Source organism: Lactuca sativa, chromosome 7 (assembly GCF_002870075.4).
Source record: "Lactuca sativa cultivar Salinas chromosome 7, Lsat_Salinas_v11, whole genome shotgun sequence".
Classification (NCBI taxonomy): domain Eukaryota; kingdom Viridiplantae; phylum Streptophyta; class Magnoliopsida; order Asterales; family Asteraceae; genus Lactuca; species Lactuca sativa.
The window spans coordinates 27,314,038-27,326,899 of NC_056629.2; the positions used below are offsets into that span (position 1 = coordinate 27,314,038).

The following is a 12,862-nucleotide window of genomic DNA, read 5'->3' on the forward strand; positions in this document are numbered from 1 at the left end:
ACAATCACGGGCCTAGACTTGGGGTTTCTTTTAACCCAACATGAAAACACGTAAGAGTCACAAAGCAACTAAAATCATACATACACAATTTAGTGGGTCGGCATTGGTGCCTTCGACCCACAAATACAGTGGGAAGACTCACCTCTAGCTAAAGATAACTTAATCACACAGTTGAGCGGCTACTATCACGACTCGTCATACTAATCAAAACCCAAAGACAACCCTAGTTAATAATCGGGATTCAACCCATAATTAATGGTATAAAGCATATTTTATCTTACCAAGGGCAAAAGACCGTTTTTCCTTTACATGCACGACCTAATATACAAGGCCCAAAACCCCTAACGATCTAAGGCCCAAAAATGGCCCAATTAGATTTTCTAGGAGTATGCCATGCGTACTCCTATTACGCCTGGCGCACTACTTTGCTTCGGAAGGATTACGTGGCAGCAACCCTCTACGTCCAATGTACTTAGGGTTACGCCCATCGTACCCTTCAGAAGCCCAAGCTCTCTATTAAGGTCTTAATGCTTAAAGACCTAGCGTCTAAACTTCTGATCTAATCCTAATAAACGTCTAAAATCATAAATTTGTAACCTTTATGAATTTGCATGGCAAAAAGGAGTTCAAAACCAAAACCCTAACTTATATTGCCATCTAAAACTCTATAACTCTTGCGTGGATTAATACAGAGGAATAAGATTAGATTTTTATGTCACCAAACACTCAAAAAATGCCAGAAAGGACAACTCTAATGGTCTAGAGTAGACCATACTCATTAGACCAAGGCTTTTAGGATAAAAGGTCATATCTTGCAACCTAAAAAGATCTAGCAAGGCAAGCATCAAGATTCGAACTTTATACCTCATGGAGATGCATGACGATGTGTAGAGTATGGATCCAAGAGCCTGAGTGCAACACCACTTCTCGAAAGATCTTCCTTCACCACCAATAATAAGGTACGCCCTGCATAAGGACGAAATTTGCAATAATTTCATACTTAGGGTCAAAACTGAAAAGTACCTTGAACGCAGTTGTTACAACTCTCCCTCAATTGAATCAAACTTCTTCCTCGAAGTCCGCTGTTGCAAACAAGTATGGGTAGCACTCCCTCATCTCAACCTCAGGCTCCTACTTCCACTTAGAGCCTTTCCCGTGCTGATATTGCACCTTCACCAGGTTTACCACTTTGTTGTGTTGAGCCTTGGTCTTCCTATCGAGAATCGCAATCATCCTCTCTACATAGTTTAGGCGCTCATCGGCCTGAATGTCTTCGAAAGGAATCACCACAAAATCATTGGTTACACACTTCCACAATTGAGAGACATGGAAGATGTTATGGATCTGACTAAGCTCATCAGGAAAATCCAGCCGATATGCAACCTTGCCCACGCAGGCGGTAATCCTGAAGGGACCAATAAATCGGGGCCCAGCTTGCCCCGCTTCCGAAACCGGATGACACCCTTCTAAGGTGACACCTTTAGAAGCACAAAAGTCCCCACTTGAAACTCGAGGTTTGAATGACGACAGTCTGCATAACTCTTATGTCAGCTTTACGCGACCTATAACCTATCAGGCACTTGCTGAATCAACTCAGTGGTCTAGAGTACCACTTTAGTACTTCCCATGATTTGATACCCGACCTCGCCCTAATAAAACGGAGTCCTGCAACTCATCCCATACAACATATCGAAAGGTGGTTAATCAATACTGGCATGATAACTATTGTTGTAGTAGAACTCGGCCAGCGGAAGGTAAGTATCACAACTCTTTCCAAAATCTAATAAGCATGCCCAGAGCATATCTTCGAGCATCTGAGTCATCCGATCATTTTGTCTTTCGGTCTAGTGGTGGTATGATTTATTAAAATGTAACTGTACCCAACTCCTCATGAAACATCCTCCAAGTCCTGGAGGTGAAACGAACATCTTGGTTCGACACCACCGAAACTGGCACCATGTGCCGAACCACCTCCTTGTTAGAATCTTGGGGTAATAAAGGCAACTAGATATCTGAGAATTTTTATTCCACTTTAAAATAAAAGCATCTGGGTGGTACTCTCTAATCTTGATTGGATAAGACTCAAAAAAGATTCAGAACAGAGAATGAATGAATGAATTCCGTGAGTAACAAAAAACTAACCAAATATTGGTTAAATATCTCCCTTTGTCTAAAAACTGTTAAAACTGTCATAAAACAGTTTTCCAATAGTCAAAAATTGTCATAAATCCGGGTTTTCTATACGGATTAATGCAAAACCAAAAATGAGTCAAATATTAAAATTTTGGATTTCTGACCAAAAATTGGTTAAATATCTCCTAGCTAGGGGCTCTGCCCCTTGGACACCGCCAGGGGCTGCCGGCCCTTGGACCCTACTCCTAGGGGCGCTGCCCTCGGAACCCCATTCGTTCAGGGACTTTCCCCCTAAATGACAGTCTACTTTTAATCTTGAATAAATTTAAACAAGTGTGCACTTCCCACCTTCCTTAGTTGTTTAATATTCATCAAGAATGATTTTTGGTTAACAAGTCAACCCATTACACTTAAATACAATTAGTGAAACAAATCACCAACACACCTCCCGAATGTAAATGTCAGCCAACTTCTTAGCATATATACTCCCGACAATAGGTATGAAGTGTGCACTCTTGGTTAATATATCAATAATGACCCAGATAGAGTCAACCCCACACGTCGTACTTGGCAACTTTGTGATAAAATCCATGGTGATTTCTTCCCACTTCCATATGATAATGGGTAACAGTTACATCTTGCCGTGGGGTCTCTGATGTTTACCCTTGACCCTCTAAAAAGTTAGGCTCCTCCCTACAAACCATGATATTTGTAACGCTCGTAGATCCGGGCTAGTCAATTTAGAGACGATAAGCATCAAAAATGACTTTTTGATGGAAGATTATTTAGAAGGATTAATCTTAACCAAGTCTTATTATATGTCACAAGGTTTCCGTGCATATAAAGAACGCCAAAATCCGACTTATAACGAAGAAGTTATGACCTGTCGAAGTTTCGTGACAGAACCGACACGACCCAACGCGAGGTAAATAGTGAATTTAAGGTAGATAGATATCTATCGTTAGTGATCTAAACGAGAGTCGAAGATTTCTTCGATAGTAGTCCAACGATAAAAAGACAGACGAAAACCGAGTTCAGATGAAGGAGTTATGAATTTCGAACGGAGTTTTCCTGTCCCGACCTACTAAAGATAATATATAAGTAATATATTTATAATATATTAAAAATAAAGTCAAAATTAGCCTACAAAGTCTAACTGAAAGTTGTAGATCTTGTTTTACCTACGCGTCGATATAAAGAACGTCGAAAACGGAGTTCGTATGCGAAAGTTATGAATTTCTGAAGTTCGGGGCACGAAACCTTAAACCTGTCAGAGACCACGACGTGGCAAGCAGTACCACGACGTGGCAGGTATTCTGACACCTACGGGAGTCCCCCTGATGCAACTTGCGATTACGCATACAGTGACTGCCAAGCCCACAACGTGGAAAAGGGTGCCACGACGTGGCAAGGGCCAATTTGCCCTGTAAATAGATTTGAAGGGCCAACCGAGTTTGGTTGCTCGTTCTCTCTTCTCTCTCTCCCGTTTTACCTCGATTTACATGCAAAGAAGTACCCCCGAAGCCCCGGTATCATCCTGAGACCCGAAGCGAGTCCCGAAGCCCGAAGATCCCGAGAAGTGAAATTCTCGAGCCGAAGCTCTGCCCGCGAGGAGCCCGGTTTTTGTGAAGATCTACCGAAGAATACTACTTCTACAAATCGTAGTGCTGTCCGAGCATCGTCTAATCAGGTGAGTGTGTGGTCACTTTCTTCTAACACATAAATATTAAGTATTTGTTATGAAATACGTGCTATGTGTTTATATATTGTTTGTGTATTTGAGATGAGTATGGAATGGATGAACTATATAGGTTTTAATGAGTTAAACGGTATATACATTTTGTATCTACGAATATGTTGGGAAGGAAATGGGTAGATGAGATCCGTGAGTATGGATCAGATCAAGAGGTTAATTTTAGATCCGTGAGTATGGATTAGATCAAGAGATTGGATTTAGATCCGAGAATATGGAATAGGAAAAGAGATAAACTTGTTATTAATCTGGGAGTATGGATTAAGACATAGTAAATTGTCCCTGGTCCGGGAGTATGGATTGGGCACAGTTTAGATCCGGGAGTATAGATCAGAACAGGATTTAGGTATAGTAAATTGTCCCTAGTCCGGGAGTATGGATTGGGCACAGTTTAGATCAGGGAGTATGGATCAGAACAGGATTTAGGTATAGTAAATTGTCCCTAGTCCGGGAGTATGGATTAGGCACAGTTTTAGATCTGGGAGTATGGATTAGACCAATAGGTAAACTTGTTATTAATCCGGGAGTATGGATTAAGACATAGTAAATTATCCCTAGTCCGGGAGTATGGATTGGGCACAGTTTTAGATCCGGGAGTATGGATCAGACCAAGAGATTAGTTTAGATCCGGGAGTATGGATTAGACCACGAGGTTAGTTTTAGGTCCGAGAGTATGGATCAGGTGGAGAGATTAGTTTAGATCCGTGAGTAGGGATCAGATAAAGAGGAAAAGTTTAGATACGAGAGTTTAGATCGTGGCGTTGTGAGGATCGATGGGGTGGGATAAGAGTTGCTTTTATATGGTGAAATTACATAATTTTGGATGTTCTATATATATTTATATGATATAACATTGTGGGATGAAAACCCTATATGCTCACCAGGCTCCCAAGCCTGACCCACTCAGTTTTCTTTGTATCACAAGTATCGATACGAAGACATATTTCATAGAGAGATTTAAAGGAGATATAAATCATTAGTGTAATTGAATGTAAGTTCTGTTTATGCTTATATGTCTGTATCGGAACATGACATCCCTAGGTTTTATTATTAAATGAAAATACATTCTCTTTGAGAAATGTTTTGATAAGTTATTATCATATCTTGTTTTGGGAACAAATTCTGCAACCGTTTTCTTTAAAAATTACTCTGATTTTAAAAACAAAGCATAAACAAATCGGTCTTTTCTGGCCGTGAAAATGGGGATGTCACAATATCTCCCATTTCTTACACTGCCACTAATATCTCAACCTCATTTAGGTTGATGAGACAACTACATGAGTTAACTTGGGTTTTCGCGACATTTTTGAAGGAACAAGAGGACTCGACGACTCACATAGATGCACTCGATGATTCAGGTCAACATGGACTGTTGACTCGAGTGTTGACTTCAGTTGACTTTAGGGTTTGGTCAAGACAAGGATTATAGAGACCATGGAGGGGTAGAATGGTCTTTTACCCATTCCAAGAGATTAGAGAGAGAAAATAAATTGGTTTATTTGGAGTTGTGATTAGAGATAATTATCGTATGTGTTAGGCAGAGGCTAGATCGGTGATTCGTGTACGAGGTTTATTTGCTTGCTTACGAGGCGAGTCTTCTCACTATACTTCCCTTGAGTGGTAATTTTGTGTGATCGGAGGGCCTTGTGTTCTTATATTGAGTATTGTGATATCCTGCATTATGTCATTGTGATTTATGTTGTGTATTATGCCGAGCTTTACTGACTTAGGACCGCAGGGTCCACCCGAGTTGTGGGACCGGAGGGTTCCACTAAGACACATCGACCAAAGGGTCTTATTTGAGATATATACATGAGAGGCTAATGAGTTATGTGTGGTATTTTGGGGAACTCACTAAGCTTCGTGCTTCCCGTGTTATGTGTTATGTGTTTCAGGTACTTCTCAGGATCACGGGAAGGCGCTGGCTTGATTGTACACACGAGATGGAGTTTATGTTTTTGAGGATCCTGGATTTTATCAAACAATTTATGAATTTGTATTTTTGACAATTTGACAATTGTGGTTTTTGGAATGTGATATTGAGAATTATGTGGTTTTGAAAATGAAAAATTTGTTTGAAAATTTACGGTGTTACAGGGAGGAAGTCATGGAAGTCTACATCTCCACTATCCGACGCTCAGCTGCAATCACCCTCTCCTCAAGAGCCAAGTGCCTCTCTTTGTACTTTCTCACTTCTGCTCGAGCGGTGGTAAGGTCCTCCTGGAGGTGGTCAATGACAAGACATGTTCGGGGGTAGTCCCACTCAAACTATCGGGTTCATGCGTCAGTAGCCTCAACATCGTCCCCCAGCTCCATGATCCGATTCGACGACGCCCTAGTCTGATCTCCAAGGTGTGAGGTTCGCTGAACCATGACAGGGAGGGCCCTGTCTGCCGATCTAATGTGCGGGAACTCAGCGACATAGGGTGGATTAATGACTTTGGACTCTGCGTCAGAGTCCTCCTCTTCCTCTTCTTCGTCCTCATTTTCTTGTCTTCTTCTTCCTCCTCCTCTGGATCATCTTCGGGACCCTCTTCGGGTTCTTCTTCCATTAGCTCCTTAGGATCCACTTTGGGATCCTCTTCGATCCACCCACCATTTCCCTGGTTAGGGAAATAAGGGTCTCCGGGCATGTGAAATCCTGCCATGACGTCTGTGCGAGAATAGAGATATGAGAAATACATGAAGGGTTTAAGTGTATGATCCTATGGTATTCTAAAATACTCCTATAGTATTTTAATCTTTATGTTTGATTCTAGAGTTTCTTGGTATACATGGTTGGTAAGTTTTAGATTCGTTGTCGATCACGATCATTCCTAAACACATGTTGGTCTATCTCATATAAATACAGTTGACCAGGCTATATTTATCCCATATATGATTACATAACTGTGTAGGCTTAATCGTAGTGTTTAACTCCTCCAAATACTTTTTTATATAGTTTTTATTATGACATTGTTTCTAGTATGTATTCTTGTATGTATACTCTTGTAAAAATACTTATATTTTAAAAGTATACTTTTATTCAGAGTGTTTTAGCCCCATTATATTTATACTTGTATATCTTACATGGTTTGATATACTTAATTCACTATAAACAATGGTTTGATACCAATTTGTCACACCCCAAACAAGAACCGCTGAAACGTCTGGGGGCGGATGACTTTCATGTACAATATCATAACAATTGAATAGTAGCGATCATAGCAATACAACCATTGTATTGAATATTTAATAAGCTTACATTGTGCTCAAAAACATTGTTTATATGATATCAAATGCATATGTCAAAAATGAATAACGTGATGCGACGATGCCAAGACTAAATGTTAGTGTACGTTTTCAGAAAATCCAATATTTTCTTTAAAAATGAATTGTAAGTCTTAAATCCCAAGACTAAAAATGTGAGTAACATTGAAATGTAAAACGGTGTTATGAAGTTTTATCTTTATATAAAACTACTTGAACGTATGTTAACCTGTAAACCAAATGTTTTGTTAATACTCCATGTGAGTTATTATAACCAAACTAATGCGACTAGTGGCCTGAACGACGTCCTTTGGGCGTCAAAACTGTTACGACATTTGTTACCCTGGACCTGCCGGTCTAACTGTAGCTAACAATTTAGTTTAGCTTGTTTTTTTGTTGAGCCCATTTATATAATCATTTATATAAATAAATAGTACTAATGTTATCTAATGTCAAAATGTAAGGTTAAACACCATATTTTTGGTTTTTAACCCACTAAATAATGAAATAACTAGATTCTTCCCCTTTTTCTTAGAAAACTATGTTTTGGGTAAAAAGCTTCAAAAATTCATGTAGTTATACAAATCATAATTTTTCTTATGATTTTATAAAATATATTATGTTTTGTTTTTGTTACTTTTGCATTTCAAAACTAATATATCACAAATATTTGTATAAAAGCTAGTGATAACCATATCTCAAGAAAATAATGTCTTATATTTAACATAAAGTTGAAACATACAAGTATTTGTGTGATAAACCAAAATTTTACTTGTATCCCCCCCCCCCTGGAAAACATGAAAAACTCGAAAATGTTAGGGTATGAACTCACATTGAGTGGGTTTGTGGGTTGTTTGAAGGGATGGTGTGAAGATCTCCAAGCCTAAACACTTGAATGAGGAAGATGAACTTCCTTGGAAATGATATTATCCTAATAGTTTTAACACATAATAATGTGTGTAAATAGGATGAAACTAACATGAAAGTGCATAAAAACACTAAATTAACAAGAAAAGCTTACCAAAATTCTAAGAACCACTTGGAAAGATTTATCTAGAAAGTGCTTGAACTTGTTCTTCGAGAGAATATGGAGTATCAGAAGATAATATGGAAATGGTGGGGGGTTTATAGGGTTGATCTCGACCATATATGAAGAGGTAAAATGATGGGATATTTGCCTAGTTACCTGTTGGGTTATTACATGGATAACTGTTGGGTATTAATTCTTATGGGAAACTAATGTATCCATCAAGTCACAAAGTCAACTTACTTATCTTTTCTTTATCCCACCGAAATCACCTTGGGAAAGGATCAAATTGGTGATTTTGGCCAAGGCGCCGAAATCACATGTGATTTCGGTCCTAGTGATTTTGGTCTTGGTGTGATTTCGGCCCATCACAACTGAAATCTCAAGTTCTTGGGTCCCAAAACCGAAAACCCCAAAGACATGACATAAATCATGCTTCATGTCCTAACTATTTGTCTTGTCTTGACTTGACTTGTTGACTTTCAAAGGTTCATTACGCACATGGATTTAATAGAACAATAAATTTTTTAATTGTATTTAATAGAACAATAAATTTTTTCTTAATGTTTCATTACACCATTAAAATGAATTTCAACGTCTTATATAATGAAACATAAACGCCATGTTATTGAGTTTAAAATCGACGAGAAGGAAATGAAAGACTGAGAAGAAAATGAAAGGAAATAGAGAAGGAAATATTCTTCCAATGAGGATCAACATTTGGGAGGATCGATTTCAAATGAAAAAATATTCCATTTTTCTTTTATTTTTTTTTTCTCTTTCTTAAATGAAATTCAAGAACACCACTCACTCTTTTTTATATTTTCTCCTTAAAAAAAACTCCAAAACATAGTTTTCCTCTATTTCCTTCATTTTCATTTCTAATAAAAACTAAAATGTGATGAAATAAAAACTCTTGGCATAATATCTCCGATTAAAATATGATCTAGTTAAAAAACAAATAGAGAGTTGGTAATTATCATTTTGGGACATTAACCTTTATATTAATTAGCATATAGTGTATTTTTGTTAAAATACTAAATAAAAACATATTTTAGATTTTATTAATAAAAACATAAAAAAAAACATTAATTGAAATAAATAAAAAAAAATACACCACATAAGAAATCTACTTAAAATTTAATACTATTAAATACATTTAACAACATACCTAAAAGCAAGGTTCTAAATAACGTAAAACGTGACTTGGCGGCAAGGTAAAAGTTAAGCCATGACAAGCCTTGACGAGCCATGACGGTTTTCAAGACGTGACTATATTATATACATTAAAAGATATAAATCATGTAATTATTGAATTTTATCAAATATATGAAGTTTTTAGAAGTGTTATATTAATATCTAATAGAAAAAAGTTAACAAAAATTCATTTATTTTAGGCCCGATAAAAAAACAAAAGAAAAAAATCAAAAAAACCCGCACCTTGAAAAAAACTCGCACCATAACGTGATAAGGCACGCCTTGACACGTTATTCGGTTTTAGACGTTTTCGTAACGGCTACACCACACCTCGCGTCATAACACGTCTTAAGGTATGCCATGAAACGCTTTTTAGAACCATGCCTAAAAGTAATTCAAAGACTCTCTTTTACTTTTAGAGAAAGAGTGTCCAATACACCGTAGCTCAAAGTGGGATAGCTTCCTCTATAAAACGCCTAAAAAAACTTTTTGTAAAATAAAAATCCAAGAAGTATTGATTTCTTTTTGCTTTATATGATTGTACTTGTACCCAACCCCAATCCAACCTTTGTACAAAAGATCTTAGACCCTCTCTTGTTTCCTATTTTAAACTCTCGAACTTCACCAAGTGGGGAACTATAGAATCTTGAATCTGTATACATTTTTTAAAGAATCGTGAAAAGGGTATTCTACTGCACTGATCTGTGTCCTTTTTCTTTGTTTCTTTCTGGAAAAAAATGTGGTTTCTTGAAGCGGGGATTCAAGCATAGTAATCTTTTTGTTCATGTGTAAAATTGGAGGTGGGAATTGTAGAAACTTGTATCTTGATGCAACTTTTAAAGATTATTGAAATCGATATCTTACCACATTGATTTCATTCACATTTTTCTTCGCTATTTTAGAAAATTTTGTGGGTTCTTAAAGTGGGTAATCAAGTATAGAGAACTTGTGAAAAACTAGAAGTGGGTGTTACAGAATCTTAAATGTTTATGCAAGTTTTATAGATTCTTGAAATGGGTATCCTACAACACTAATTTGTATCCCCCTCTTTGTTTTGCTGCTTAATTTTCAAGTTTTTTGAAGTGGGTATTCTAGCAAACCTCTCTCTCTACAAGTTAAGTTTTGTGAGGTGGGTATCCTAGAAAACGACCTTCTCTCTCTAGACTTCAAGTTTCATGAAGTGGGTATTCTACCAAAAACAATCTGTGTCTTAGGTATGTGCTAAATTTGAAGTTTCTTGAAGTGGGTGTTCTAGTAAACCACAAAATCTTTTTGTTTTTCTGCTAAAAGTTGAAATTTCTTGAACTGCGTAGTGACAAAATTCTCTCTAATTTTTTTATTATTATTATTATTACAGATTACAAATTTCTTGAAGTGGGTAGTGATCAAGATTCCTAAAGAAAACCAGAAAAAGTCTTTTGTTTTGGGTTATTGATTCAAGAAATGGGAGTTATTGAAAGATTGGTTTGGATGAACACTTGCTCAAAGAAACAATGTAGAAGCTTGCTTTGGAGAATGAGAGCTGCCATGAAAAAAGCAGTGAAGAAGAAACACACATTTTTTGTGGCTTTTTATGGAGGTCCCAAGAGACAATTCAATTTTCAATATGATCCTTCAAGCTATGCTCTCAACTTTGATGATGGTACCCATTACCATTATCATCATAATGTGGTGGAGCATCATAAAATTACCGAAGTACCCCTGCCAAAGCAACAACAAGAATCACATCCTTCAAGTACTACTACATCTGCATGGGTCTATGTTATTTGGGTCGGATCTTTCTAGTGTCTTACTTCTTTAGAGTCAGAATCTTCATGCAATACTTGGGTTAGGTTAATTCGGGTCGGATCTTTCTAGTGTTATTTACATTTTCTATGTTTTTTAGTTTTTTTTTCTTAGGCTTATTAAAGTAGGTTTTGGGTCATTGGCCCGGCCCGCGTCGACCCGGTTCGGTGTTCTGAGAAATGGAAAGAGGTATGAAGTATGAACTTTTTGCATGGATACCTGATAGAAATGGAATTTTAGTTCTTTTCAATTACGCCCTTAAATTATAGTTGTTTACATTTTCTCCCCTCATTCTCTAGTTTTCACTTCTGAACATCTTTTTATATAATTATTTGAATTTGATTACTAGATATTATCACTAATCATTCCTAACATACACGAGATGGTGTATTAAACTTCTAAGGTAACCAATTTCATAGTGTTATATAGTCATATATAACTTACCTTTGATATGTTTTTTTTACTGGGGAAGAGGGTATGTCTGATTTGGTTTTAAGTTGGGTCTGTTTACAGCCATTTGATATAGCCTCTAATATGTCTTTTTTTTTATTGTGGGTGTGATAAAAGGTTGAGTCTGAATTAATGAATAACTATCAAATAGTCTAAACATTTTTATCTTCTATTACATTTATTAAGCGGAAAAGAACAAAAGTGTTGATAGCTTAAAATCTAAGTACTGTGCTTACCTCATAGAGACAGAATAGGTGAAGTACATGTCATTGAATTATGGGGAGTTTAAACTAGTTATAAAACAAGACCCTTAAATTGTACTTGTGACTAAAGTGAAGGGTGACCTTCTGTTAACTTTTTGAAAAAGTCGTTGCTTTTTAATGGTCCTCACGTTTAAAGGGCTAGAGACCAAGTACTAAAAACGTGCATAACCATGGAATTCAAACTTTATACATTTATCCATCAGATAACCGATGTTATCGTTATGGGAAAATGACACTAAAACGAGTTTGGAAATGATTCTCATAAGTTACTACGATGATTTTGTTGGTCAAAGATCGAATACCAAAGTTATAAAAAAAAAAAAACAAGATTAAAACGTGTTTGGACATGCTTTTCATAAGTTATTATGGTGATTTTATGAGATTGGTCAAAGATCGGAGTACATGGTTACAAAAAAAATAAAACTAATTTGTTTGTATAAAAACTAAATTTTTATAGGTTGAGTGTAACTATTAGACAAGAGAATGTAAAAATTGAATATCTTCTGTGAAATATAAGAATCATCGCGTTTCTTATTTTTTTTTGAGTTAATAGAAAAAAAAAAAAAAATTCTAACTTCAAACGTTCATCAGCACTGTTTTACATGAGCCCAAATTTAGTCCATTTTTTTTAATTATCTATATATTATTTATCAAGTTGACTACAACTTTCATTTAGAAAGCTTTAAGGCAAGCTACTTAGTTATCTTTGAACTTTCCAAAAATCACTAATTTTTACATAACCTTAAAAGAAAATCTTTCTATTCATTTCAAACCACTCATAATAACAACTTGTGGGACTTAATACATGTATTCCTTCTTGAATTCTTGAATTTAAGTTCTTAAATTCATTTTTCTTTTTCAAAATTTACATACCGAATGAGTTTAAGAGTTTAAATTCAAAAATGAATGCATGTATTAACTATTAAGTTCCATAAGTTTTTATTAAGAGAAAATACCGTCAATAGTCAAAAAATTGGATGTATTTTCAAAAATAGATATAAAAAT

At 36.2% G+C, this 12,862-nt stretch overlaps 1 long non-coding RNA gene across 1 annotated transcript; it reads left to right on the top strand.

The window, feature by feature from the left end:
* The first annotated feature begins 9,788 nt into the window (after positions 1 to 9,788).
* Positions 9,789 to 11,394, top strand: LOC111906673 (uncharacterized). Its single transcript, XR_002855308.3, has 2 exons — positions 9,789 to 10,573; positions 10,717 to 11,394. It is a non-coding gene; the product is annotated as an uncharacterized LOC111906673 (long non-coding RNA).
* Positions 11,395 to 12,862: the final 1,468 nt, after the last annotated feature.